This window comes from Hyperolius riggenbachi, chromosome 1 (assembly GCF_040937935.1).
Source record: "Hyperolius riggenbachi isolate aHypRig1 chromosome 1, aHypRig1.pri, whole genome shotgun sequence".
In the NCBI taxonomy this organism is placed as follows: domain Eukaryota; kingdom Metazoa; phylum Chordata; class Amphibia; order Anura; family Hyperoliidae; genus Hyperolius; species Hyperolius riggenbachi.
In genome coordinates, this window is record NC_090646.1 from 618,657,184 (window position 1) to 618,683,765 (window position 26,582).

Genomic DNA, 26,582 nt, shown 5'->3' on the forward strand with positions numbered 1-26,582 from the left:
GTACCCGCTCTGTCCCCCGGTGCTGGATATACCTTCCAGCACAAGTCCAATGATACCAGTCTATCCACTTCTTCTCCTGCGGGATCTAATTCACGGCATACTTCCTGCAGGTCTTGTGACATACAGGAACCAGGAAGTATGTCATGCACAAAAGTCAGCAGACAGCGATAGAGGTTGGACAGTGTTGTGTTTGTGCGGAAGGTATGTCCAACACTGCAGATGCTGCAGGCCGCACCCTGCCGGGACTTGGGGGGGGGGGGGGGGGGGGGGGGAGTATGAAGCCGCTTCTTCAAACTTCCGCTATGCGGAAATGACGTCATCACGATACTCGCCACTTTGAAGATTCAGAAATTGTGATCTTGGTGATCGCGATTTCGGTTTAAATGCGATTTATTGTTTAGGCCTAATGAACATTATGCTCATGGTGCATACAGTGAAGCATAACGAAAAGCATGCTTCACTTCCATTGTTAATGTGCGCATTTAATGGTAATGCAACCTGTTAAACCAGAACACTTCTGCCGCACTGTGAATGTTGCATAGGTTGTGCATTGCAGAGTGGTAAGCCGTGTTACACTAAACCACTAAACGTGGCCAAAAGGCTGCACACCGCATCTTGTCATTGCGAATGTAGCCCTACGCAAGAATGCCAAAGGGCAAGCCATAACTTTGTCGACATTGGATTTTCTTCTGTTTTTTTCTGGCTTGTTTTAATTAATGTTAATAAGGGGGGGGGGGGGGGGGTCAAAAACGTCCACGGCCGTATCTCCGCTGTATGTGGTGACTGTATGAAATCAGCAAGTATGCTGTACAAGTATGGTAGAAGAAAATCCACTCACCAGGATTCATGGAAGGAAGTGACTTAGAGACATTGAAGCGAAAAAAAATAATAATGATATAATGAATTGGTTGTGTAGTACGGATAATTACTAGAACATTATTAGCTAAAAAAAAATATTCTAATATTTTTATTTTCAGTTATATAGCGGTTTTTATAACATTGCATCATTCTCTAATATTTACACACTACTCAGCATTCTGAATGATTTTACTGAACAGGCCTGTGAACTATTGACCTGTCCTCTGGAGAGAAAAATAAAATACAGTGACTGACAGCTGAGATAACAAGCTTCAGAAGACAGAGCTCTCGAAGGGCCCGTTCTCACTTAAAATCGCAAAACGGCAGCGCTTAGCGCTACCGTTTTGCGCAGTGATTTTACCGCGATTAGTGTGGTAAAACCCCCGTTCGCGGTTAGCGTTTTAATAGTACTGTACCGCGATCGCTCCCGAATCGCGAAAAAATGCTGCATGCTACGCGTTTGCGATTGGCGTTAATCGCAGAACACCCGCAATTGGCGCAAATCGCGGCAGTGAGAACACTGCCATAGAGTGATTAAGCACTAGCGCTTTAACCCGCTAATAGCCTAAGTGTGAAAGGGCCGTAATGGCTCTTTTACATAGATAACAACTGGAGTTTCTTAACTCTTCCTGTACTGGAAACAATATTAGACTAATGGCTCTGCTCCTAATGTTTTATTTCTTAGCTGTACTACACATACAAATCATTATAATTTTTTTTCAGCTTTAGTGTCTCTAACGCGGTCCCGATGACGAGGTGAGAGGGCACATCTCTGGGAAGGTGTAAGTGAAGGGCGGAGAAAGCTGTCAGCGTCCGGGATGCCCGGTGTATGGAAAAAAAACAAAAGATACAGCAGCGCTGTGCCCAGAAAAAAACGCCTCTTTCACACATCTGGTAATAGTATTCAAGGGCAGTCCAGATGGGTGAAAGAGGCGTGTTTGCATTACAGCTCTGATAATCTTGGACACAGTGATAGCTGACCAAACCAACCAGGCTTTGTATACAACAACCAGCCAATCGCCGGTAGGGTACATCGCTTGCTGTGATATGCTGGCTGTTGTATACTGGGTACCACATACAGTACAGCACCAGTATCTGCACCCCTTTATACAGTACCAAACCTAAGGCCCATTACAATAATGGGCGCTCCTTTTACTGCCACTGCATTGCCCGCAGGTCAGCGTGCATAACCACACTCGCACATGCCTGCCCCCGTCCTCCTGCTGTCCCAACAGCCGCCCGCGTGCCACGCAAGCGCGGTAGGGCGAAAGCACGGACACAGGAGGACGCAGGGATTTTATTGTATAGGGTAGCACCAGTAAATAAAGTACAGTATACAAATGTCCAACAGTCAAGAGGGGTAGTCTTGTACGGCGAGTATATCCCAAAAATTATATTTTAACTGGAAAAAGTTAGGAGTCGTCTTATATGCTGAAAAATACGGTATATTTACTTTTTGTAAATTCACTTCAGACTGACTCACTTTAACCTGCAGCTGATAAATCCATAGAGCTACCTGTTAACTGCTCCATAGCTCAACTTGCACATTTCTGGTAGAATGGCAACTTTTTCACTCACTTCTGCTGGTGGTATGGTAGAACTACGTTAAATCTGCTTCTTCTGTACTGATGTGTGATTTATTTTTAACAGGAGCAGAGTTATCAGGAAAGAGCAAAAAAAAAATATATGATAAATTGGAATAGTTATGGCCCGTTCAGATCACAAATGCGGATGGCCATGCGTGTGGAACGCGTGCGGACCGCAACGCGTACGAACGCATGGCCATCCGCGTTTGTGTGCGTTGCGTGGCTGATCCCATCACTGAAAAGTGAATGGGACAGCCACGCGTTTTAGCAAAATCTGCGTGCAGCATGCGTTCCCGGACCGCACAGGTCCGGAACGCATGCAGTGTGAACATCAGACAGTGCACTCTATGCACTGTCTGATGTTGTGCGTGTCGGCCTCCTGCACGCGTTTCCAAAACGCGGCTGGAAACGCGTGCAGTGTGAACGGGGCCTTAGATAGTAGCAGTTGCCCTAAACAAAAAATTAGATTACAGCTGATCAATGAAAACAATGACTGTGATTGGTTTCTCAAGGTAACAGTCCTCTTTGCACCTGGCTTGATAAGCAAACTCCACTATTACATGTATCAAATTGTTCTCTACAAGCTGGCTATAGGGATGACCTGGTGGCTAAGGGCTCTTTCACATTAGAGCTTGCGTTGGAGAACGCTCAAAGCATACGTTTTGTTGTATGCATTTTAATGCGTTTAGATGTGCGTTGCACTGCAGTGAGTGTGCATTTTTAATCCGTTTTCAATGCGTTACAGCACATAGGAAAACGCAGGTAATTTTTTTTTCTTTTGTTTTCAACTTTCTACATTGTTCCTCTGTTGCATTCTGGGACTGATTACCTGCGTTAACGGATTAAAAACGCACATAGTGTGCGTTTTACATTGACTAACATTGTAACGCGTAAAGCTAGCGTCGGCCGAAAACTACGCCTGGGTGCAGGGAACGCAAACTTTACCCGTTGCGTTGAAACGCAGAAAATCTGCCCTAATGTGAAAGAGCCCTAAATGCTGTAACTACTTCAAGGCCTGCTCCTCTGTTTTGAGTTTGTGTGTAGTTTGTCATTCCTAACTTTGTAACATAACATAGGAGAACAGATTAGACCTGGAATTCAACTTCCCAGTTTGTTTTTTAATTTGTTTTTAACCTCTTCCAGAACTTGAGGATTGAACTCTACGCCCCCTTTACATCCAGGTATTCCTGCCAGGGCGTAGATTTCAATCATCCCCACCTTGCGGTATCATTGCTCTCGCCGTTCCTGCCACTGCTCGTGTTGTTGCACCCGCTCCCTCTGCTGTCTCACTGATAGCAGAGCTTCCGCATATCAGTCACGGGCCGATTGCTGTCAGCCAATCACAGTACTAAAAGAGCACGGCCTGATCTGGTCTTAAAGCGGCCAGAGCCGGCCGCGGCCGACCCAGAAATGGCTAATCACCAAAACTAGTGATGACTAAAATGGATATTTAAACTGGGCTTGTCACTTTTAAAAAAGCTAATAAATAATTAACTGACTGCTTGTTTAATTAGTCAAACTGCCAGTGAATCGTTACCTTCGGCTGGGCGCACACTTGTTTGAGTCGTGGGCGTTTTCGACGCATAGTGGAAAATGCATGCAAAAATCGCATTAAATGAAGGACTGAGCTAAATCGTAAATCTCATCTTTCCTATTTGCAATGCGCGTTCTAAAATCGTACAGCATGGTGCTTCTTCTTGCATACTGTATTTGATTCGCAAACAACGCTTTCCCATGGACCCGCAAAAAAGGCATGCATTTCACATGCGTTTTTGAAAAAAAATAATAATAATAATATATATCTCTGATACTCTAGTTTTTTCTTGTTGATGGCATATTCACAGTGGGCGTTGCGTTTTAAAGCGAAATGAAAGTCACAATGCGTCTGCGTTTAGAGGTAACGCACTGTGAGTTACCATAACACAACATTTTTCAACACAACGTTAACGTCGCATCGTGAACGTCCCACAGGATTATCATTGCCGTGCGGTAAGCTGCATTATAACATTTTATAACGCAGCTCCGCAGCGTCCCACTGCGAATGCGACCTGAAAAGTCAGATAAAAAAAAAAAAAAAAAAGCAAAACGCATGACTGCACATGGCTGAAAACGCATGGTTTATTGCACAAGCCTGCTCCCAGCTTTCCAAGTCTTAAGGTGCCCATACACTCGTCAGATTGGCAGCAGATAGATAAGAAATGCATCTGATGATCTATCTGATGCGTTTTTAGAACATTTTTTACCAGGATAGAATTCCAATAGATTTCAGTTTGAAATCTATTGAAATGCGATCTGATGGCATTTTTTTGCCATCAGATTTCCATTAAGGCCAATGCAAACTGATAAGCAATCTCATCAGATCGACCTAAATTTTCCACCCTGCAAGTTCGATGGAAATCCATCGAAATCGATCGAAATCGGCCGTCGATCGGTCGATTGGCCAACCGATTTGCAATCGATTGATCGATCGATCGGGATCGATCGGTCGGCCAGAAAATCGGCTGAGTGTATGGGCTGCTTTACTAGTACCCAAGATCAGGTTCTTTCCCTGCCATATCCGCTTTGCTGTAAAAATCTGGAAAAGTTGCATTATTAAATTAATTTATCCTTAAGAGTTGAATTATCAAGCCATGTGCAAAGAAAACTGGAGCAAAGTAAAGTAAAAGCAGTTGCCCACAAAAGACAATAAGAATATCTCATTTGTCATGACCAATTACATAAAAACTAGGGGAAAAAGCAGTAGTAGCGCAAAGCAAACCAATCAGAATAATTTTCATTCAAAAGCTGAAACCTGGTTGCTTACTCTGAGCAGCCGTTTTGATTCTCCTTGAACTGGTTATAGTAAATTCCCATTATTGTGTGTGACATTCAGATGGTTACGCTGGGCAACTGTACTAATGGTGCTCATACATCAGAAGATTATGGACAGATTTGACAAAGACAAATTTATCTCTAATTGAATCTGATTAGAGAGAGAGATGTGCATCTTTGTTGAAGCTGCCCATATACTGCAGGCCGATTGCCGTCCGATTTCAGCATGAAATCTTCAGGGAATTAGCTGAGCCCGCCGCGTCCGCCCTGCCTCCCCAATGTATATATGTGCCGCCCCACCGTGTGTGCATTTATACATTACCTTTCCTGTGTCTGCCTCTCCGGGTGGCTCTTCTGCATACACGCTGGCACATAGTGTCACACGCTAGACGCATGATGTCGGACGCTGTGCACCACCGCCACCTGCAAATTAATACATTAGGAAGGCAGCAGCGGGGGTTTCTTTGCTCGTTCCGAAATCGGCTGCCGTACACCTGATCGACCAACTTTGGCCCGACATCTTGTATCAGGCGCAGTCGAGTAACGCGACAAATTTCAGACCGAAACTAGTCACATCATTGGCAGGGCTGTGGAGTCGGAGTCGAGGAGTCGGAGCAATTTTGGGTACCCGGAGTCGGAGTCGTTGATTTCATAAACTGAGGAGTCGGAGTCGTCTGATTTTTGTACAAAATCCACAACCCTGTTAAGTATTAGACTAAGGAGTCGGAGCCATTTTGGGTACCAGGAGTCGGAGTCATGGTTTCATAAACTGAGGAGTCGGAAGATTTTTGTACCGACTCCACGGCCCTGATCATCGGTCAGGCCTGCACTTGGTGGCACAGATTTTAAACCAATTCGATATTCTAATTGGTTGGTCAAATGGTCACCAAAGCCGACTGACGTATGGACAACAAGCAGTATTTGATAAATCAGCCCTAGTGTTTTATTTAACCGCAGAAAAAGACATCTGAATACTTGTTCTGGGCAACTGCTCCACTTTTACTCCCTTGCCCTGCATTGCATGGATGGGTTTCCTTCTGACACTCCAACTTCCTCTTACATCTTAAAGAAATACTGATAAGTTATCTGGATCACGTAAAAATAAGCCCTCGACTACCAAAGAGATACTGGATTAGTACTGTGGTAGGGATTAGATTATGAGCTGCCTGAGGGGCAGTTAGTGACATTAATTATTCAGTGTACTGTACCATATAACTTGCATCAGAAAATGTAAGCGCTACATGAATGCACAAAAGCAATCTACAAGAGAACAATATAGTCTGCGGAGAGTGCCTGGCTGTGGAGATAAACTGGCATCCAGTATTTGTAACCGCTTCACTTTAAACCCCCTTTCTCTGTCCTGAATATGGGGTGTATGCAATAGAATGAGTTAAGCAGAATTACGTGTGTAAACTTTTGCCGCAGAATGAGTGGACAAAATGCAATACTTTACATGCAATGCATTACTCTCTAATCATCCTGCGGTAAAACTTTACGTACGTAATTCTACTTAACACAGTTTATTGCCTTTTGTGCCAGATGAGCAGATTTACCAGGGCAGGTGCAAAGAAAACTACAGCAGAAGCAGTGCAGTTGCCCAGAGCACCAGTTATGCCTGATACACACCATGCAATTACCCCTCAGAGACAAGTCGAAACAGGTCCAATCAGATTTAACATTCATTTTCTACAGAAGTGATCAGAACCCCAATTGGACCTGGCGGAAATTGCATGGTGCTTACTAGGCATAAGTGGTTGCTCTGGGACACAGCCTGCTTCAGCTCTAGTTTTAGGCTTCCTAACGATTCTCCGATCACTTCTGTATAAATTTGATCAGAAAATCGATCACAATCGAACCTGCCGGAAATTATCCATTCAACCTGACAATCTGTCTGGAAACCACATGTTGTGTAGTAGGCATTAAGAGTTCTCTTACATGCTTATTTACGTGGCTTAATCTGGGTATCCGCTCCTATGTGGATAAATCTGCCCTTGGTATGCCTGGCTACAGAGATAAACTACTGGCAGGATTTTGAAATGACTTCCAAGGTGACAAATGAAACTGAGGCAAAAGTGCAGCACTGCCCAGAGCAAGCAGTGAGTCTCTCTCCCCAGAATGCTGCTGGTTGCACCAAACAGCAGCCCCTCTCCTGCTCCATTCCTCTCCCCTCAGCCTCACTCCTCTTCTCTCAGCCTCACACTGCTCCACTCCTCTTCCCTCAGTTTCGCTTCACTTCTCTTCCCTTAGCCCCTCTCCTGCTCCAGGCCTCTCCCCTCAGCCCTGCTCCACTCCTCTCAGCCTCACACAGCTCCACTACTCTCCCCTCAGCCCAACTCCTGCTCCAGCCCTCTCCCCTCAGCCTCACACTGCTCCAGTCCCCTCAGCCTCACACTGCTCCAGTCCTCTCAGCCTCACACAGCTCCGGTCCTCTCCCCTCAGCCTCACACAGCTCCGGTCCTCTCCCCTCAGCCTCACACTGCTCCGCTCCTCTCCCCTCAGCCTCACACTGCTCCGCTCCTCTCCCCTCAGCCTCACACTGCTCCGCTCCTCTCCCCTCAGCCTCACACTGCTCCGCTCCTCTCCCCTCAGCCTCACACTGCTCCGCTCCTCTCCCCTCAGCCTCACACTGCTCCGCTCCTCTCCCCTCAGCCTCACACTGCTCCGCTCCTCTCCCCTCAGCCTCACACTGCTCCGCTCCTCTCCCCTCAGCCTCACACTGCTCCGCTCCTCTCCCCTCCCCTCCCCTCAGCCTCACACTGCTCCGCTCCTCTCCCCTCAGCCTCACACTGCTCCGCTCCTCTCCCCTCAGCCTCACACTGCTCCGCTCCTCTCCCCTCAGCCTCACACTGCTCCGCTCCTCTCCCCTCAGCCTCACACTGCTCCGCTCCTCTCCCCTCAGCCTCACACTGCTCCGCTCCTCTCCCCTCAGCCTCACACTGCTCCGCTCCTCTCCCCTCAGCCTCACTGCTCCGCTCCTCTCCCCTCAGCCTCACACTGCTCCGCTCCTCTCCCCTCAGCCTCACACTGCTCCGCTCCTCTCCCCTCAGCCTCACACTGCTCCGCTCCTCTCCCCTCAGCCTCACACTGCTCCGCTCCTCTCCCCTCAGCCTCACACTGCTCCGCTCCTCTCCCCTCAGCCTCACACTGCTCCGCTCCTCTCCCCTCAGCCTCACACTGCTCCGCTCCTCTCCCCTCAGCCTCACACTGCTCCGCTCCTCTCCCCTCAGCCTCACACTGCTCCGCTCCTCTCCCCTCAGCCTCACACTGCTCCGCTCCTCTCCCCTCAGCCTCACACTGCTCCGCTCCTCTCCCCTCAGCCTCACACTGCTCCGCTCCTCTCCCCTCAGCCTCACACTGCTCCGCTCCTCTCCCCTCAGCCTCACACTGCTCCGCTCCTCTCCCCTCAGCCTCACACTGCTCCGCTCCTCTCCCCTCAGCCTCACACTGCTCCGCTCCTCTCCCCTCAGCCTCACACTGCTCCGCTCCTCTCCCCTCAGCCTCACACTGCTCCGCTCCTCTCCCCTCAGCCTCACACTGCTCCGCTCCTCTCCCCTCAGCCTCACACTGCTCCGCTCCTCTCCCCTCAGCCTCACACTGCTCCGCTCCTCTCCCCTCAGCCTCACACTGCTCCGCTCCTCTCCCCTCAGCCTCACACTGCTCCGCTCCTCTCCCCTCAGCCTCACACTGCTCCGGCCCTCTCCCCTCAGCCTCACACTGCTCCGGCCCTCTCCCCTCAGCCTCACACTGCTCCGCTCCTCTCCCCTCAGCCTCACACTGCTCCGGCCCTCTCCCCTCAGCCTCACACTGCTCCGGCCCTCTCCCCTCAGCCTCACACTGCTCCGGCCCTCTCCCCTCAGCCTCACACTGCTCCGGCCCTCTCCCCTCAGCCTCACACTGCTCCGGCCCTCTCCCCTCAGCCTCACACTGCTCCGGCCCTCTCCCCTCAGCCTCACACTGCTCCGGCCCTCTCCCCTCAGCCTCACACTGCTCCGGCCCTCTCCCCTCAGCCTCACACTGCTCCACTCCTCTCCCCTCAGCCTCACACTGCTCCACTCCTCTCCCCTCAGCCTCACACTGCTCCACTCCTCTCCCCTCAGCCACACACTGCTCCACTCCTCTCCCCTCAGCCACACACTGCTCCACTCCTCTCCCCTCAGCCACACACTGCTCCACTCCTCTCCCCTCAGACACACACTGCTCCACTCCTCTCCCCTCAGCCACACACTGCTCCACTCCTCTCCCCTCAGCCACACACTGCTCCACTCCTCTCCCCTCAGCCACACACTGCTCCACTCCTCTCCCCTCAGCCACACACTGCTCCACTCCTCTCCCCTCAGCCACACACTGCTCCACTCCTCTCCCCTCAGCCACACACTGCTCCACTCCTCTCCCCTCAGCCACACACTGCTCCACTCCTCTCCCCTCAGCCACACACTGCTCCACTCCTCTCCCCTCAGCCACACACTGCTCCACTCCTCTCAGCCACACACTGCTCCACTCCTCTCCCCTCAGCCACACACTGCTCCACTCCTCTCCCCTCAGCCACACACTGCTCCACTCCTCTCCCCTCAGCCACACACTGCTCCACTCCTCTCCCCTCAGCCACACACTGCTCCACTCCTCTCCCCTCAGCCACACACTGCTCCACTCCTCTCCCCTCAGCCACACACTGCTCCACTCCTCTCCCCTCAGCCACACACTGCTCCAGTCCTCTCCCCTCAGCCACACACTGCTCCAGTCCTCTCCCCTCAGCCACACACTGCTCCAGTCCTCTCCCCTCAGCCACACACTGCTCCAGTCCTCTCCCCTCAGCCACACACTGCTCCAGTCCTCTCCCCTCAGCCACACACTGCTCCAGTCCTCTCCCCTCAGCCACACACTGCTCCAGTCCTCTCCCCTCAGCCACACACTGCTCCAGTCCTCTCCCCTCAGCCACACACTGCTCCAGTCCTCTCCCCTCAGCCACACACTGCTCCAGTCCTCTCCCCTCAGCCACACACTGCTCCACTCCTCTCCCCTCACACTGCTCCACTCCTCTCCCCTCAGCCTCACGCTGCTCCACTCCTCTCCCCTCAGCCACACACTGCTCCAGTCCTCTCCCCTCAGCCACACACTGCTCCAGTCCTCTCCCCTCAGCCACACACTGCTCCAGTCCTCTCCCCTCAGCCACACACTGCTCCAGTCCTCTCCCCTCAGCCACACACTGCTCCAGTCCTCTCCCCTCAGCCACACACTGCTCCAGTCCTCTCCCCTCAGCCACACACTGCTCCACTCCTCTCCCCTCACACTGCTCCGCTCCTCTCCCCTCAGCCTCACACTGCTCCGCTCCTCTCCCCTCAGCCTCACACTGCTCCGCTCCTCTCCCCTCAGCCTCACACTGCTCCGCTCCTCTCCCCTCAGCCTCACACTGCTCCGCTCCTCTCCCCTCAGCCTCACACTGCTCCGCTCCTCTCCCCTCAGCCTCACACTGCTCCGCTCCTCTCCCCTCAGCCTCACACTGCTCCGCTCCTCTCCCCTCAGCCTCACACTGCTCCGCTCCTCTCCCCTCAGCCTCACACTGCTCCGCTCCTCTCCCCTCAGCCTCACACTGCTCCGCTCCTCTCCCCTCAGCCTCACACTGCTCCGCTCCTCTCCCCTCAGCCTCACACTGCTCCGCTCCTCTCCCCTCAGCCTCACACTGCTCCGCTCCTCTCCCCTCAGCCTCACACTGCTCCGCTCCTCTCCCCTCAGCCTCACACTGCTCCGCTCCTCTCCCCTCAGCCTCACACTGCTCCGCTCCTCTCCCCTCAGCCTCACACTGCTCCGCTCCTCTCCCCTCAGCCTCACACTGCTCCGCTCCTCTCCCCTCAGCCTCACACTGCTCCGCTCCTCTCCCCTCAGCCTCACACTGCTCCGCTCCTCTCCCCTCAGCCTCACACTGCTCCGCTCCTCTCCCCTCAGCCTCACACTGCTCCGCTCCTCTCCCCTCAGCCTCACACTGCTCCGGCCCTCTCCCCTCAGCCTCACACTGCTCCGGCCCTCTCCCCTCAGCCTCACACTGCTCCGCTCCTCTCCCCTCAGCCTCACACTGCTCCGGCCCTCTCCCCTCAGCCTCACACTGCTCCGGCCCTCTCCCCTCAGCCTCACACTGCTCCGGCCCTCTCCCCTCAGCCTCACACTGCTCCGGCCCTCTCCCCTCAGCCTCACACTGCTCCGGCCCTCTCCCCTCAGCCTCACACTGCTCCGGCCCTCTCCCCTCAGCCTCACACTGCTCCGGCCCTCTCCCCTCAGCCTCACACTGCTCCGGCCCTCTCCCCTCAGCCTCACACTGCTCCACTCCTCTCCCCTCAGCCTCACACTGCTCCACTCCTCTCCCCTCAGCCTCACACTGCTCCACTCCTCTCCCCTCAGCCACACACTGCTCCACTCCTCTCCCCTCAGCCACACACTGCTCCACTCCTCTCCCCTCAGCCACACACTGCTCCACTCCTCTCCCCTCAGACACACACTGCTCCACTCCTCTCCCCTCAGCCACACACTGCTCCACTCCTCTCCCCTCAGCCACACACTGCTCCACTCCTCTCCCCTCAGCCACACACTGCTCCACTCCTCTCCCCTCAGCCACACACTGCTCCACTCCTCTCCCCTCAGCCACACACTGCTCCACTCCTCTCCCCTCAGCCACACACTGCTCCACTCCTCTCCCCTCAGCCACACACTGCTCCACTCCTCTCCCCTCAGCCACACACTGCTCCACTCCTCTCCCCTCAGCCACACACTGCTCCACTCCTCTCAGCCACACACTGCTCCACTCCTCTCCCCTCAGCCACACACTGCTCCACTCCTCTCCCCTCAGCCACACACTGCTCCACTCCTCTCCCCTCAGCCACACACTGCTCCACTCCTCTCCCCTCAGCCACACACTGCTCCACTCCTCTCCCCTCAGCCACACACTGCTCCACTCCTCTCCCCTCAGCCACACACTGCTCCACTCCTCTCCCCTCAGCCACACACTGCTCCAGTCCTCTCCCCTCAGCCACACACTGCTCCAGTCCTCTCCCCTCAGCCACACACTGCTCCAGTCCTCTCCCCTCAGCCACACACTGCTCCAGTCCTCTCCCCTCAGCCACACACTGCTCCAGTCCTCTCCCCTCAGCCACACACTGCTCCAGTCCTCTCCCCTCAGCCACACACTGCTCCAGTCCTCTCCCCTCAGCCACACACTGCTCCAGTCCTCTCCCCTCAGCCACACACTGCTCCAGTCCTCTCCCCTCAGCCACACACTGCTCCAGTCCTCTCCCCTCAGCCACACACTGCTCCACTCCTCTCCCCTCACACTGCTCCACTCCTCTCCCCTCAGCCTCACGCTGCTCCACTCCTCTCCCCTCAGCCGCACTCCTGCTCCAGACTTTTCCTCTCAGCCTCAAACACGTTGAGGATTTTTGAAATAAAACTTGACCAGAATTGCCTCAGAGTCTCAGGCACAGCACGGCGTGACGTCACAAAGCTAGCAATCCGGGAGCTGCCATTGGCCCGCTCCCCAGAGCCCGTGCTAGTGAATGGCCCCCAGCACGGTGTCCCGGGACAATACAAGCGGAGGAGAAGGCCGCGCTGGAGGTCACCTCTACCCCCGGGCGGCCCCGCACGGACACTCACACTACAGGCCCGGCCCCTCTCCCCCCTTCCCCGGCCCCGTGTTTACCTGAGCGGCGGGCTGTGACGCGGCCTCCGGTCCGGGCCGATTCCTTTCAGAGTCTCCTGGGCGAGCGCGGTAATCCGGACATGAGGGGAGCGGGGGTAGGATCCGTCCCCCAGGCCTGCCCCCCCCTCCTCCCGGACACACAGCAGGCCCCGAGCGCTGCCTGACGAGAGGAGGCGCCGCCTTCCCCGGGAGCAGCCAGTCAGCGCGGGCCTGGCGGGAGAGCAGCACACACCGCTCACCGGCGGGGGGGGAGAGGGGCGGAGTCCACTGCGACTGGCGCCGCTCCGACCGGCCGAATCCGGGAATCCGCTGCTCCCTCACACAACAAAATGCCGACCGGAAGTGCAGCCGCACGAAAGGACTCCCTCCACCGGCGCCAAACCGCCGAGCAGCCAGAAACAGGGCCACTTCCGGTGTGTGTGTGTGACACAGGCTGGCTCCACACACAACTACGCTATAGTGTCAGCTACAGAGCGAGCGCACAAAGTTACGGCTGGGGCACTTCCGGTGTGTGTGTGTCATCATGGCAAGCGCTGGAGGAAGCAGCTCCTGTCATGGCTGGGAGATGGAGAGAGAGCCATTATCCTGGCCACCAATGGAGAGAGAGCATTGCAGAGCTGCCTAAAGTGGCCACACACCATACAATCTTTGTTGTCCAATTCAAACTATATTCACTCAGTTTATTTATTTTTTACTACAATAGATTTAGTAAGATTGGACAATCAAGATTTTATCTTTAGTGGGAATCATTAGAATGATCCTAATTATTTTTATTTATAAAGCACCAACATGTTCCATAGCGTTGTTCAAAACATACAACCTTGGGAAGCATAGATACATGAGCAGTTTAAGGCTACTTTCACAGTAGGACGGAGTGTTTGATGCGGTAAGGTCGCACAACGCGGCCCTAACGCAACGCATATACACCTTCACAGTGCGATGTTAAAGTCGCACGTTAGAAAATGTATTTACTATGGAACGAAAACGGCGCATGTGGAACATTTTAGAAGAGAATAAAAACATTACTGAGCAAGTAACGCAGCAGATTCATTGCTAAACACACAGCATGCAGCACTTTGTAATAACGCTACATGTTACACATTAACGCAACGTGTGCACTGTGAATGTCGTACAGACTTTCCATTGCTCTGCGTTAAAATGTTTTTTACCGTGCGACTTTAATGTCGCACTGTGAAAGAGGCCTAAAGGTGGCCACTAACGATACAATTTGCTGAATGATCGTTTATGAACGATTCATTGTATGAAGGATTGGAAATTATCGGTTTGGATCACTAATGCTGGGTACACACAATACGTTTTTCCCACTCGATTCTCAGCTCGATCGTTTTTCCACTCGATTCTCTTATCTTCCGCTCGTTTTTTTCTTATCTTTTTTCGATTCACTTCTGTGAGAAATCGAGCAGTAAAATGATCGAGAGGAATATCAGACATGACGGAATTTATCAATCGAACGCATCTATAGAGCGGAAAAACGAAACGGGTGTGTACTCAGGGCCAGCATAATGCTGGATACACACGGTTCGTTCCCGCACTCGATTCCCGTCGATGCTCCGCTCGATTCCCTTCGATTCGTTGATTTCCGACATGTCCGATTCGCGTTTCGATGGATCGTTAGGTCGATTTGCCATACTTTACATGGTAATCGACCTAAAAATCATCGAAATGCGTTCGGAAATAATCGAATTGTCGGGAATCGAGCGGCGCATTCGATGCGGGAACGAACCGTGTGTATTCAGCATTATAGACAGAAATGTTACCAATTCGATCAGATTAACGGGATCAGTCTGACAATCGGATCAATTTCATTAATCTGATAGGATTAGTTAGGAGATTTTTTTTCCATTAGTGGTCACAATCATTTCCGATCATTCATGAGAAGAATAGTTTTTAAACGATAGTTTAGCAAATTGTATTGTCAGTGGCCACCCTAACATACCGTACAACCAGTGGTACTTGTACATACAATGGATGTGTAGTTTGAATAAAGGTGCCAACTAACGATACAATCTCTGTTGTTGAATAAAGGTGCTCATACATCTATCGCTATGGCGGCCAATCGACCATCCGATTCAATTTCTATCGAATCGGATGAAAATCGTTGCTGCCAAAAGCATGCCCGATTGACAATTCGAGAAAAATTGGATGAATGTATCGATCGGACATGCTGCATACAGATGATAGTTAAAACCCATGGAGGAGATAACCTTGCCAATGGAGGATGTGTAAAGGGAGAACAGTAGGGGTCAAGGGCCGAGCCTTGGGGGACTCCCACCGAGAGGTGGTTGGGGGTGGATGAGGACTCACTTGAGATAATAAGCTTCAGAAGACAGAGCTCTCTGCGACTTTGAAAGTTGGAGAGATCAGTGTACTCATAGCCGCATTGCGCCGAGGCCGAACTGAAACCAAAGCATGTCAATGGAACAGTTTCCATTGTGTGCTGGTTATCCAGGGCGGTGCGGAGCGATCAGAGAATCTGCAGCATGCCGCATCCGCCCCCCATCTCCTCCATTCACTTCCGCATCGGGGGATGCGGAAGTGATGCGTATGGGAGCAGAAGTGATGTGTACCCGCATCGCATCCCATCGGCACCCATTGGCAAATGGGCCCTAATATGCATAGTGTGGACACACTGAGGCCAGTTGGCAGTTAAAGGGGCACTACAGCGAAAAACTGTAAAATTTAAAATATGTGCAAACATACAAATAAGGAGTACATTTTTTTTCCGGAGTAAAATGAGCCATAAATTACTTTTCTCCTATGTTGCTGTCACTTACAGTAGGTTGTAGAAATCGGACAGAAGCGACAGGTTTTGGACTAGTCTGTCTCTTTATAGGGAATTCTCAGGGATATTTATTTTCAAAAACACTTAGTGAATGGCAGTTGCTCTGTCCAACTGCCAAAAAACTGTGTAGGGAGCAGGGAAGCTGGCCAGCATCATTGTTTAAATCCTTTTTAGGGAATATCTTTATAAAGAATAAAAGCCTTGCTGAAAATCCCCTATGAAGAGATGGACTAGTCGAAAACCTGTCACTTTGGTCTGATTTCTACTGCCTACTGTAAGTCACAGCATTATAGGAGAAAAGTAATTTATGGCTCATTTTACTCTGGGAATAATGTACTTATTTGTTTATGTTTGCGCGTATTTTAAATTGTACAGTTTTTTGCTGTAGTGCCCCTACTATACTTCACTGGTAACAAGCAGCAACTGCTCATTCAACAGCTGTTCTGCCAGGAATCCTATCTAATGATCTATTTAAAAGGCAGTTGTAATATGCACGGTGTGGACACACTGATGCCAGTTGACAGTTAAACTGCACAGTTAGCAAGCAGCAACTGGTCATTCATCAGCCAATCTGCCAAGAATCCTATATGCTAACCTAAAGTGCACATTAACGGTACATTTTTTTCACCAAATGCGATCTTTCGATGCAATTTGAATGATCAAATTGTATAGAAAATTTGCCATTTATGAAGGCAATCGATAATAAACGATTCTTTGGTTGCTTGCTTGATAGGATAAAATCGACCCGAAAGTTGGATTTTATGATCGAAATTAAAGAAAGAATCATTCAGTAAATGTGAACAATCGATTATTACCTTCAGAATAGTTTCGATCATCCAAATCGCATTGAAAGATCGCATTTAGTGAAAAAATAATACCGTTAATGGGCACCTAGGGTTGTAACTAGTATGCACAGACGCACTGTGGCGGTTGCGTAGCTCCCAACTGTCCCTTTTTCTGACATTCTTAGATGGCTGCAGATTTAAAGAGAACCTGAACTGAAAATGAAAAGTCAAAATTAACATACACAGGTCATACTTACCCCCCGTGTAGTTTACTCCACAATCTCTCTCTCTCTTTTCCCGAGTCCTGTTTGTCCACTGTGATAAATGGAATTCTCCGTCCTCCATTTTGAAAATAGCCATTACCCCATAACAGCTTCCTGGTCAGCAAACTGTTAAACTGTAACATCGCCCACTTGAGCCTTAGGGAAACATAGACATTACTTGCCACATCAGTTGTCCTCTCAGCTATAACTGACAGCAACTGATAAATAACTGACAGCAACTGATAAATAACTGACAGCAACTGATATATTTCAGTTCTGACAACATGTTGTCAGAACTGGAAGGGATCATTGTCAGAAGAAAATGGTGAGCTTCTGAAAGGAACTGATGGCAAGGTAACTATGTAATGTTCATTTGAAGTTACCTCATGTGTTTATTTTAAATAATTTTACTCAGTACAGGTTCCCTTTAAATGGAAATGTTATTTTTTATACTTTGAAACTGCAAAACTACGTGCAGCGCCCATCCATTCTTATGAGAATTTTATAATAAAACTGACATTCCCATTCAAACAACCATTACAATTAAAATGTTGATATTCTGCTGACTATGGGGATTCATATAATAGTAGCAGAATAATATCCACAATATATTTTGAGTCACAAAAATGCTGCCTTTCCTTGCCTATCAGTAGGGTTGCTGACAGGGACAGGAATTCCGGCATTTACTTGAGTTCTACCATCTGAACCAGTTAAAGTGGACTCAAATTAAAAATACAAGATTTCAGAAATAAAATCTATTTTCTAAATTATAATAATAAATAGCAGCCTTTTTTCAGCTGCATGATGACAAATATAAAATATTTTACATTTATTGGATGAACCCCTCCCTTCCTTTCATATTGCCGGGACAGAATCCGGCAAACTGGTGGAGTACGTGGTGTCCGGCAAAGGATGAATTGCTAATGGCTGCCACCTGTATAACCCTAGTTGTGAAAAGAGAAGGGTGAAAACATGCACTGAAATACTCATAGGCTTGAAGGAGTGATTATTTATCGTTATCTGTCAGAGTGGTGCAACTAAATATTTTGTTTTATGTTTGGTTTGGGTCCGCTTTAAAGAGAACCTGTACTGAGTAAAAATATTTAAAATAAACACATGAGGTAACTTCAAATGAACATTGCATAGTTACCTTGCCATCAGTTCCTCTCAGAAGATCACCATTTTCTTCTTACAGTGATCCCTTCCAGTTCTGACAATATTTTGTCAGATCTGAAATATATCAGTTGCTGTCAGTAAAATATCAGTTGCTGTCAGTTATAGCTGAGAGGAAAACTGATGTACCAGGTAATGTCCATGTTTCCCTATGGCTCAAGTGGGCGATGTTACAGTTTAACTGTGTGCTGATCAGAAAGCGGTTATGGGGTAATGGTCATTTTCAAAATGGAGGATGGAAAATTCCCTTGATCACAGTGAAGAAACAGGACGCGGGACAGGAGAAAGACACTGAGGAGTAGACTACATGGAAGGTAAGTATGGCCTGTGTATGCTTATTTTGACTTTTCATTTTCAGTTCAGGTTTTCTTTAAGTTTATCTTGGTCTCATTAGATCACAGGACATGTTTCCAGTAATTCATGTTCTTAGTTTACTTGTCTTCAGTAATGTTTTGAGGACTTTCTCATACATGATCTTTAGAAGAGGCTTCCTTTTAGGACGACAGCCATGCAGACAAATTTGATGCAGAGTGTGGTGTATGGTCTTAGCTCTTAGCACTAACAGGCTTACCCACCACCACTAGGAATGGCAATGCTTAGGAGAACTCATGGAGAAGCATTTGATCAGCTGATAGATATGTAAGGCTCTGATTTGCTGGTCATGATCATGTATCTGTTAAACCAGGAAGTCATCACAACAAATCAGAACCTTACAAATCTGTCAGGTGATCAAACTGAGGCTTATGCCCAAGTACATAAGGTATCCATATACACAAGATGACAGTTGCTGAATGTGGGTATGGTTCTGTGCAGAGGTCAGTGGCTGAAAGCTTCTGGAAGTCCCTGTCCAATTACAGTGGTGATGGTGTATCTGTGCTTGGTCTTGCTGGTGTATCAGTCAAGCCATGCATATCTGCGGTATGCTCTACAGCCATTTTGGTAGTAGCTATTTATGAATTCCTTTTATAGTACAAAATAAATACATTTTGATCAAATAAGTGGTAATCTTGGTAAGTAAAGAGAACAGCATGTTTCCAAAAACAATGCTATAAAGAACTGGACATAAAAAATGCTATATTGGGCCTCAGCTAACAATATAAGGTTCATGATGTCACCTATTCTTTTTTCCATGGGCCTTACAGCAAACATTTTTGGGGCCACAGGTTGAGCTAAATGAACACTGATGTGTCACACAGGGCCTCAAACCCAGCACTCTGGTGCTGCAATGCAAGAATGCTACCTACACTTGCAAATGATCATTCGTGATACATTCCGGTACCTTTTGCAGATAGTTGTTCCTCAATGTCCCTAACTATGTGTCATCAGCAATCAGACGTGCTGGAAAACCATGCTATTGTTATTTATGGCCACAGACAATGACAGTTCACCCTGGCCTGTCTTACCCTTTCCCTAGAACAAAACAGGCTGCATGGAACACAACAGAACAGTGTTTTTGTATAGTAAAAGGTCATCTAAAATGATTAAGTTTTGGTTGACCATCATTGTAAGTGTGTGTCCATAACTAAGTGCAGTACATGATAGTGACCAGATTTCACTTCATATCCGTGACATCAATGAAAGGGATTGGAGACTGACTGTTAGGGCTAATTTCCACAGAGTCCGTTTTTCGATCCATCGTAATCGTGTTCCGATTGCAAAACTTTAACTACTCACTTTACTAGTGGAAACCGCATGGGGTATGTTTCCATAGTGCGCTACGATTGTGACATGATCTATCCTGATCACAATCGTTAAGCCTGCTGCATTTTTCGTGTGATTGGTTTTCCTATGCAAAGTATAGGAGTGCAAGAAAATTACATAGCAATTGAGCTGCCGTTTGATTTTTTAGCAATTTAAACTATTTTCCCAGCTGCTTTTTTTCTCCCATTGGAAATCACAAACGCATCGCAATTGCACCTGACTGATTTCGGCAGAGTCGTAGTAGTGGAAAATGGAAGAAACACAATTGCCCTTCTTAGTGGAAAGCAGTCCCTATGGGTTAGAGCACTTCTCCTTAGGCCAAGGCATCTGTCTAGGTGACCTTGGCCACCAAGCTCACCTAGACAGATTTAGGGAATAAGAACCAGAGAAATTGCCTTCAAAATGTTGTGTAACTAAGCCTGTACACAAGAAAGCTTTAGGGGGTGGTGTGCTTGAGAACAGTAAAGAAACAGTGGGATGTAGTATTTTAAGAGCAGTAAGGCCCGGCTCACACATAAATCTGTACATTTCTGGTCCCATCCTTGTCCAGTCCTGTCACTTTTGCGTCAGTTTTCTATCAGTGTTACCTGACTGGACTGGAAATGTACACCTTATATATGTGAACACTGCCATAGAACCACATACAAAACTGACAGTACCAGACCAGAAATGTACAGATTTATGTGTGAACACAGCCACAGAATCACATACAACACTGATACAAAACTGACAAGACCGGAAATGTACACCTTTTATGTGTGAACACAGCCATAGAAACAAATGCAAAATGCCAATTGTCAAAAACCAACAGGACAGGATTGAACACCTTTTTACGTGTGAACCAAGCCGAATTAACCTCAGTTGTGTGTACGTGGCTACAGCCTACGGAAGTGGCCAGGGCCGGGTTTACCATAAGGCACTGCAGGCTCGTGCCTAGAGGCGCCTGATGATGGAAAAGCAGCTCACTCACCTCTTTGAGTGCCTCCCTCCTTTCCTGTGCAGAGTCCCAAGTGCAGTATAAATGAGAGGTTAGTTCAAAGCAAGAAAAGTGGAGTACTAGCACTCTTTTGAACTTCAGCAGGAGACTGGACTTGGCTGTGATTAGCTATAGGCTGTAAGGATGTAGGTCCCTTTAAATAGCGTGCACAGGCTGTGTAGCAGAAAGCAATCAGCGCTTGTTCACCGCAATGGGGAGAACAAGCGCTGTTAGCGCGAAACGGACGTCCACAGGTGGACACAGACCTGGCGCCCACTTAACCCGCTTTGCACCTGACTGCATGCTGACTGTAAGTGATTTTATCAACTTTTTCCAATAAACAATCCCGAGTGCAGTGCTGGCTTCGCCTCACCTCTCCTTTCATAAATGAGAGGTTACTCATCCTGCTCTCAGCATTCCACTGAAGAGATCTTCTTACAGTCAGGGGCACCTCTAGCTGCCTAATACCTAGAGGGACCTCTAGCTACTTAGTATTAGGTAGCCTGAGGTACATTCAGTATTAAAGAGGAACTTCAGCCTAAACAAACATACTGTCATTAAGTTACATTAGTTATGTTAAATAAAATAGAAAGGTAATATAATCTCTTACCCACCCTGTTTTGAAAGAACAGGCAAATGTTTGTGATTTCATGGGGGCAGCCATCTTTTTGGTTGAAAGGAGGCGACGGGGAGCATGAGACCAACTGTCCTGTGTCCTGAACTCCTGATCACCCCTCCCAGTTGCTAGGCAACGAGAACAACAACATTCAAAATCCCCTCATGCTTTGCACAGCATCAGGGGAAAAATCACCCAGCAGTTTTCTTTGTAGGGACGAAGCTTAGCTTCTGTGCAGCTAAAAATGAGGCTTTGGTAAGAAAAACAAAGTTTTGATGCTGTGAAACTGTTAAAGGGACTCTGAGCACCTCTCATGGGTATGCCTTTAAGACAGATGACTTCCAACAAAGTCATGCTATGACCCCTCTGGAGGAGCCTCTTGCAATGGCCATGCGTGTCACTTCCTCTTCCTGCTTCATTCAGTGATACACTTCTCTAACAGAGAAGACAGGAGTGACCCAGAAGTTATAACATAGCCAAGATGGCAGCCGCGATTTTTAAATTGAAATCGAACGAAAACTATTTGGTGTAGAATGGCGATTCAGGCATCAAATGAAAGAGGAGAGCACAAGCTACAGAAAGGCTTATGTATCTTTAAGTACTTTGCAGTACTGGTCGAAGTATTAAAGGCATGCCCATGAGAGGTGCTCGGAGTCCTTTTACAGAAACACCAAGCCTTTTCAGTGCTGCTGAGTAGATTTTTAGTCTGGAGGTTCACTTTAAAGGGACACCTGTGGCTATCTACACTGGGCAGGGGAAGTAAGGGAGGAGTGAGCGCTGGGTCAGCCAGCACAATTGCAGTGTGATTGAGCAGGTGTTTGTAGGTTCATGGAGTGTGAAGTGTAGGGTGCCAGGACATCTACGCCTATAGGCTCCTGTGATATAAATCTGGGCCTGGAAGTGGCAGTAGTATGACGCAACTATAGGCCACCTCATAAACAGAGTGGCGAGTGTGCTATTATAAGACCAAAGATCCACACTTGAATGCTCTCATCATCATTAGCCTTCATGTATAAGAATCATTGATTCTGTCCTATTTGTATGTTAGCAGAAACACAGAGATTTATAGAATGTAAAAAAAACTAACATATAAAAACTGGCTGCCATATGTTATTAGATTTAGTGCTTCAGCTTTGCCTTTTGCCTTATCTTTTTCAATTAACCGCTCTAATTGAAGTGTCTGAAACGTGAACTCTTTTGCTTCCTAGCAACCAAAAATATGCAAACTGCCAGTGTTCCAGTGCATATCTGCAAAAATAGGAAAATGAAGATTCTGATCCTTCAATGGAACACGGATTGTGAAGAATACTTTGCTGGTCTTCATTATAACGCCTCATGGCACCAAAACAAGCCTCTGCAGGTGGCGTGTGTGGAGAAATCTAAAGAGCTCTCAGGCATAACCCTCTCTATGCTGGATTGGCAACAGGTCTGGTCACAGTGGATCCAATGTACTTTATTTAATTGATGCGCTGGAACCGTTGATATACGTTTTTGTATCTGTTGGTGTGTATTGTAACATGCGTTCTGGAGTTTTGACAGAGGACAGCAAGGGAGACCTGATGACAGCTTTTAGAATTTGGAGGGGTCTCGGGCAAACCCAGGATTTTCAAAGGGGAGATTTCTGAAAGGTTTCCCTCAGCCACGCACTATGCAGTATAATACTATGGCAGGACATCATGCTGGGTACACATAATGCAAGTTCCCTTCCGACTGACAGGATCTGACAATTATTTCCTAAATATCCGATTTGCTCCCAATCAACAACGGGATCGATCAGAAGCAGTCTGGATACGGATAATAATGAGGACAGCCGACATTGGTAATGAAGAGGAAAGTGAAGCATTCACACAGCAGGGCTGTGCTCATACTGTACCTATAAACAAAGGCACCAAAAATAATAAAATACACCTAAATCAGTTTAAATATGGGAGGTAGTGGTGTACTTACCTTTCAACAGATGACACATGAGGTCTATTTTGAGAGAAAAAAACACATACTTTATTGGAGTACACTCCACTGTACAACGCGTTTCGCAGGCAGCACCCACTTCGTCAGGCAATATCTTTGCGCTCGGCAAGGTATTTTATTCTTTTTAGTGCCTATGTTAATCCAAATTCAACATGAATTATTCATTCAAGATGGTGAAGGGCCTGGAAGAGTTTATATAGCCCAAACAGGAAATTTGTCATGTCCGTTTTCAGTTGAAAGCACTGAGGACATATGCAGTCCCTTTCTATAGACTTTGATTGTGTCTTTCAGCATACACAGCATATGCAGTGTTTCCAAAAGTTCCTTGTGTTTTGCTACCACAAAAGCGACAATGGATACGCTAAAACTGGACGTGTCTGAATGGATTCTGCAGACAACATAGAATCTGTAGACTCCTCTGTGTATCCGCTTGTCACCGCTCTGCTCTGTTTTCAGGTCCAGTGGGAACCTGGACTATCAGAAATGTTTGGGCCCCATACTGGGCAAACCTACTGTCCCCCTCACTCCGCTATGCCCACACATGGCAAATCATAATCTTTGAAGGCCTGAACACACTAACCCCCACGTGTCCGCTTTTCACGTGCTCCCATGGCTGGGAGCGTTCTGCTTATGCTCAGTTCATTAAGACTGTAACTGCGCTTGCACAGAACGCTGCCAACATTGGGGACACGATGGAGGAGGCGGGACCCGGAACAGTGCATGCACAGTGCCCCGTTGTGTGGACTTCACAGGAGCACCATGGATTGGACCGGAAGGGTATTGACTACAGGGGTTTGGAAGGAGCCCCAGTGGTAAAAATCCTTTTTTCCCTTTCGTCGGTTAGGTTTACGTTTATCCCTAACTGACTAAGGTTAAGTCCGCGAACGGCACTTCACGTGCTAACTGTTTAGAACACCCGTGCTGAACAGTTTGCACGGCTTTGTGAATGAAGCCCACTCAGCCTTGTGCCACTTCTCCTCTTTGAGAGCGGTTACAGAAGTGATGCTGAAACGTGATTTTCTGTCCTGAAAATGATTGTAACCTTTATCTTCCACACATAGATGAGGAAATGACTTTAGCTTGGCACAGTTTTAAAATACCACAAAGTATGATTCACGCAGAATGCTATGCTGAGTTGATATCAGCAAAATAACTTGCTTGTTGTCTCAATGAAGGAATAGATGCTTAGTGTGCTACTTTTTAGAAGGAGGGCTTTTCGGTCTCTTTCAGACCCCTATACTTTCCTTGTGGTTTTGGGTCACTCTGAGCTGCTTGGTTACTGTGTGTTCTAAGGAGTAGATGCGGATGTAAAATAAGAGGCCAGAAGTGTTGATGCATTCTACTGTAGTATAAATAACACAACTGTTATTTCCCACAATGCAACAAGCTTCACTGACAGCAAACTGTCAGAGCCATGGCCATGACATCACACTGTGGGAGGAGTTTCACCTCAATATCAGCCACACAGACACCCTCCAATGATCTATTCGAGAAAAGGTAAATTCTCATGGGGAAGGTGGTATCAGCTACTGATTGGAATGAAGTTCAATCCTGGAGTAAAGTTCCTCTTTGACTACAATACAAGATAGGAGAGAGAGAAGAAACAGAGGTCTAATTATAGAGGACACCAATTTGTCACCTTTCCTCCATCCAACACAGGGGGCGCTCCACTCGTTATGGGTGTGGAAGCAATGGCAGCCACATAAGTTATATAATTCCTGGCAGATAGACTCCTATCACCACAAGGTAAGGGGTGTGAACAATTGGGAGGCTCCCATCAGGTTAAAAGCAGCAGCATTCAGAAAAGGAAAAACACAACCTGTTGCCATGTTTGTTGCCAGATACAGGACTGAAATGAAACCCTTAATATCACACACACGAATATATGGATACGTTCCAGGCACTGTCATTGGCAGGGCTGTCACAATGGCAACCCCTAAAACCATAGTAAGGGGAAGCCAGGGAGGCATGCTTCTCTCCCATGCTTGCTCATTTTCCTCTCTCCAGCGCTTCTCCTTAAATTGAGGCTCTGTACCTGTTCCAGTGCTGTCGGGCAATGCTGCTGTTCCCTCACCATTCTGCGGCATATCTCCGCTCTGCATGGCTCTTGATGCATGTCACATGACATACATCAGGAGCTGTACAAGGCTGGAGAACGTTGTACAGCATGGTTGTGGTGAACAGCAGTGTAGGCTGATACACTATGGAGTAGGTGCACTGCTACACTTGCTAGGTTTAGAGGGGAAATATAGAAAGGGTTGTCTTGATTACATTGAGACCAATGAATGTTGTGAAAATGCAGACATAATTGTTTTGAAAACTGAAAATGTGCACAAGGATAAACATGGGTACAAAAGACAAAATCTGCTGCAAGGCATCAGACTGCATTGTCAGAGACCACATAATAAAGATTGTGGGTACTCTGTCCATAATGCAGAGCAATACCTGGCGAGGCATTAGCACTGATAGGGAATCCCTATTTTGCATGATGCCGATTGTGACTTTTACTATGCAGGGAAACATGGTAACCAGCAGTGGTCAGTGCATTACTGTAGTTTGTGTGCCTTGGAAGCGATCACTTTTTGCCTGGCCAACAGGATCGCCGAAGAACACCAGATGAAAACTGCACAATGGAATCCTGAGGCTTTGTACATCAGGTCCAAAGTATTCCAGAACTTTACCTTTTTTTTTTTTTTTTTTTTTAAAGAGAATTTTTATTGAATTTTCAACAATTAACAGAAAATTATAGTCAATAAAACGTCAATTCCAGAACTTTACCTTAAAGCAGTATTGCGAAATTATAGTATCTGCAAGCTGAAAATGCAAAATTATTATTTAACAACATAAAATTACAAAATATTATACAGTAGTATTATTTGTGGCCAAGATATGTTATATAACTTTTTTGTTGCTTTTCCTTTTCTAAGACGGGTATTTAAAACACACTATTTGAAAGGGACAAAGACATACAGGTAGTCCCCAGTTAACGAACGAGATAGGGACTGTAGGGTCGTTCTTAACCTGAATCTGTTCTTAAGTCAGAATATTGTGCCATCTCTGTCCCCTGTACCTCCTCTGTGCCTCCAGTGTCCTGTGTCACCTCTGCCCTCTGTATCTGCTTATACAAGTTTAGAAACCCTTTTTTATCTATGAATTTTTAAAAATCTATTTTGTCAAAAACTACAAGTTCAATTTAAAAAAAAAAATTTTTTTGACTTATTCCCATGGAAACACAGAATCCATGCCGTTCGTATCGGCGGGTCTTTCATAAGTCGGGCATTTGTAAGTCAGGGTCTACCTGTATATATATATTTTTCTATAGAGTTCCTAAGAGTTGGAAATTGGAATCACTTTAAAATGT

General features: G+C 47.9%; 1 protein-coding gene across 8 annotated transcripts in view; it reads right to left on the reverse strand.

Annotated features, from left to right (window-relative positions):
* NIPBL (NIPBL cohesin loading factor) overlaps positions 1-13,405 on the reverse strand; it is a 205,443-nt gene extending 192,038 nt beyond the window's left edge. For 6 of the 8 annotated variants that reach the window (XM_068250774.1, XM_068250739.1, XM_068250720.1 and 3 more), the window contains exon 1: positions 12,937-13,404. The gene's annotated coding sequence lies outside the window, so the exon portion shown is untranslated. Of the gene's footprint in view, positions 1-12,936 lie in introns of all 8 variants that reach the window. The other 2 variants (XM_068250765.1, XM_068250756.1) reach the window with 1 other exon arrangement.
* Between the last annotated feature and the right edge of the window lie 13,177 nt (positions 13,406-26,582).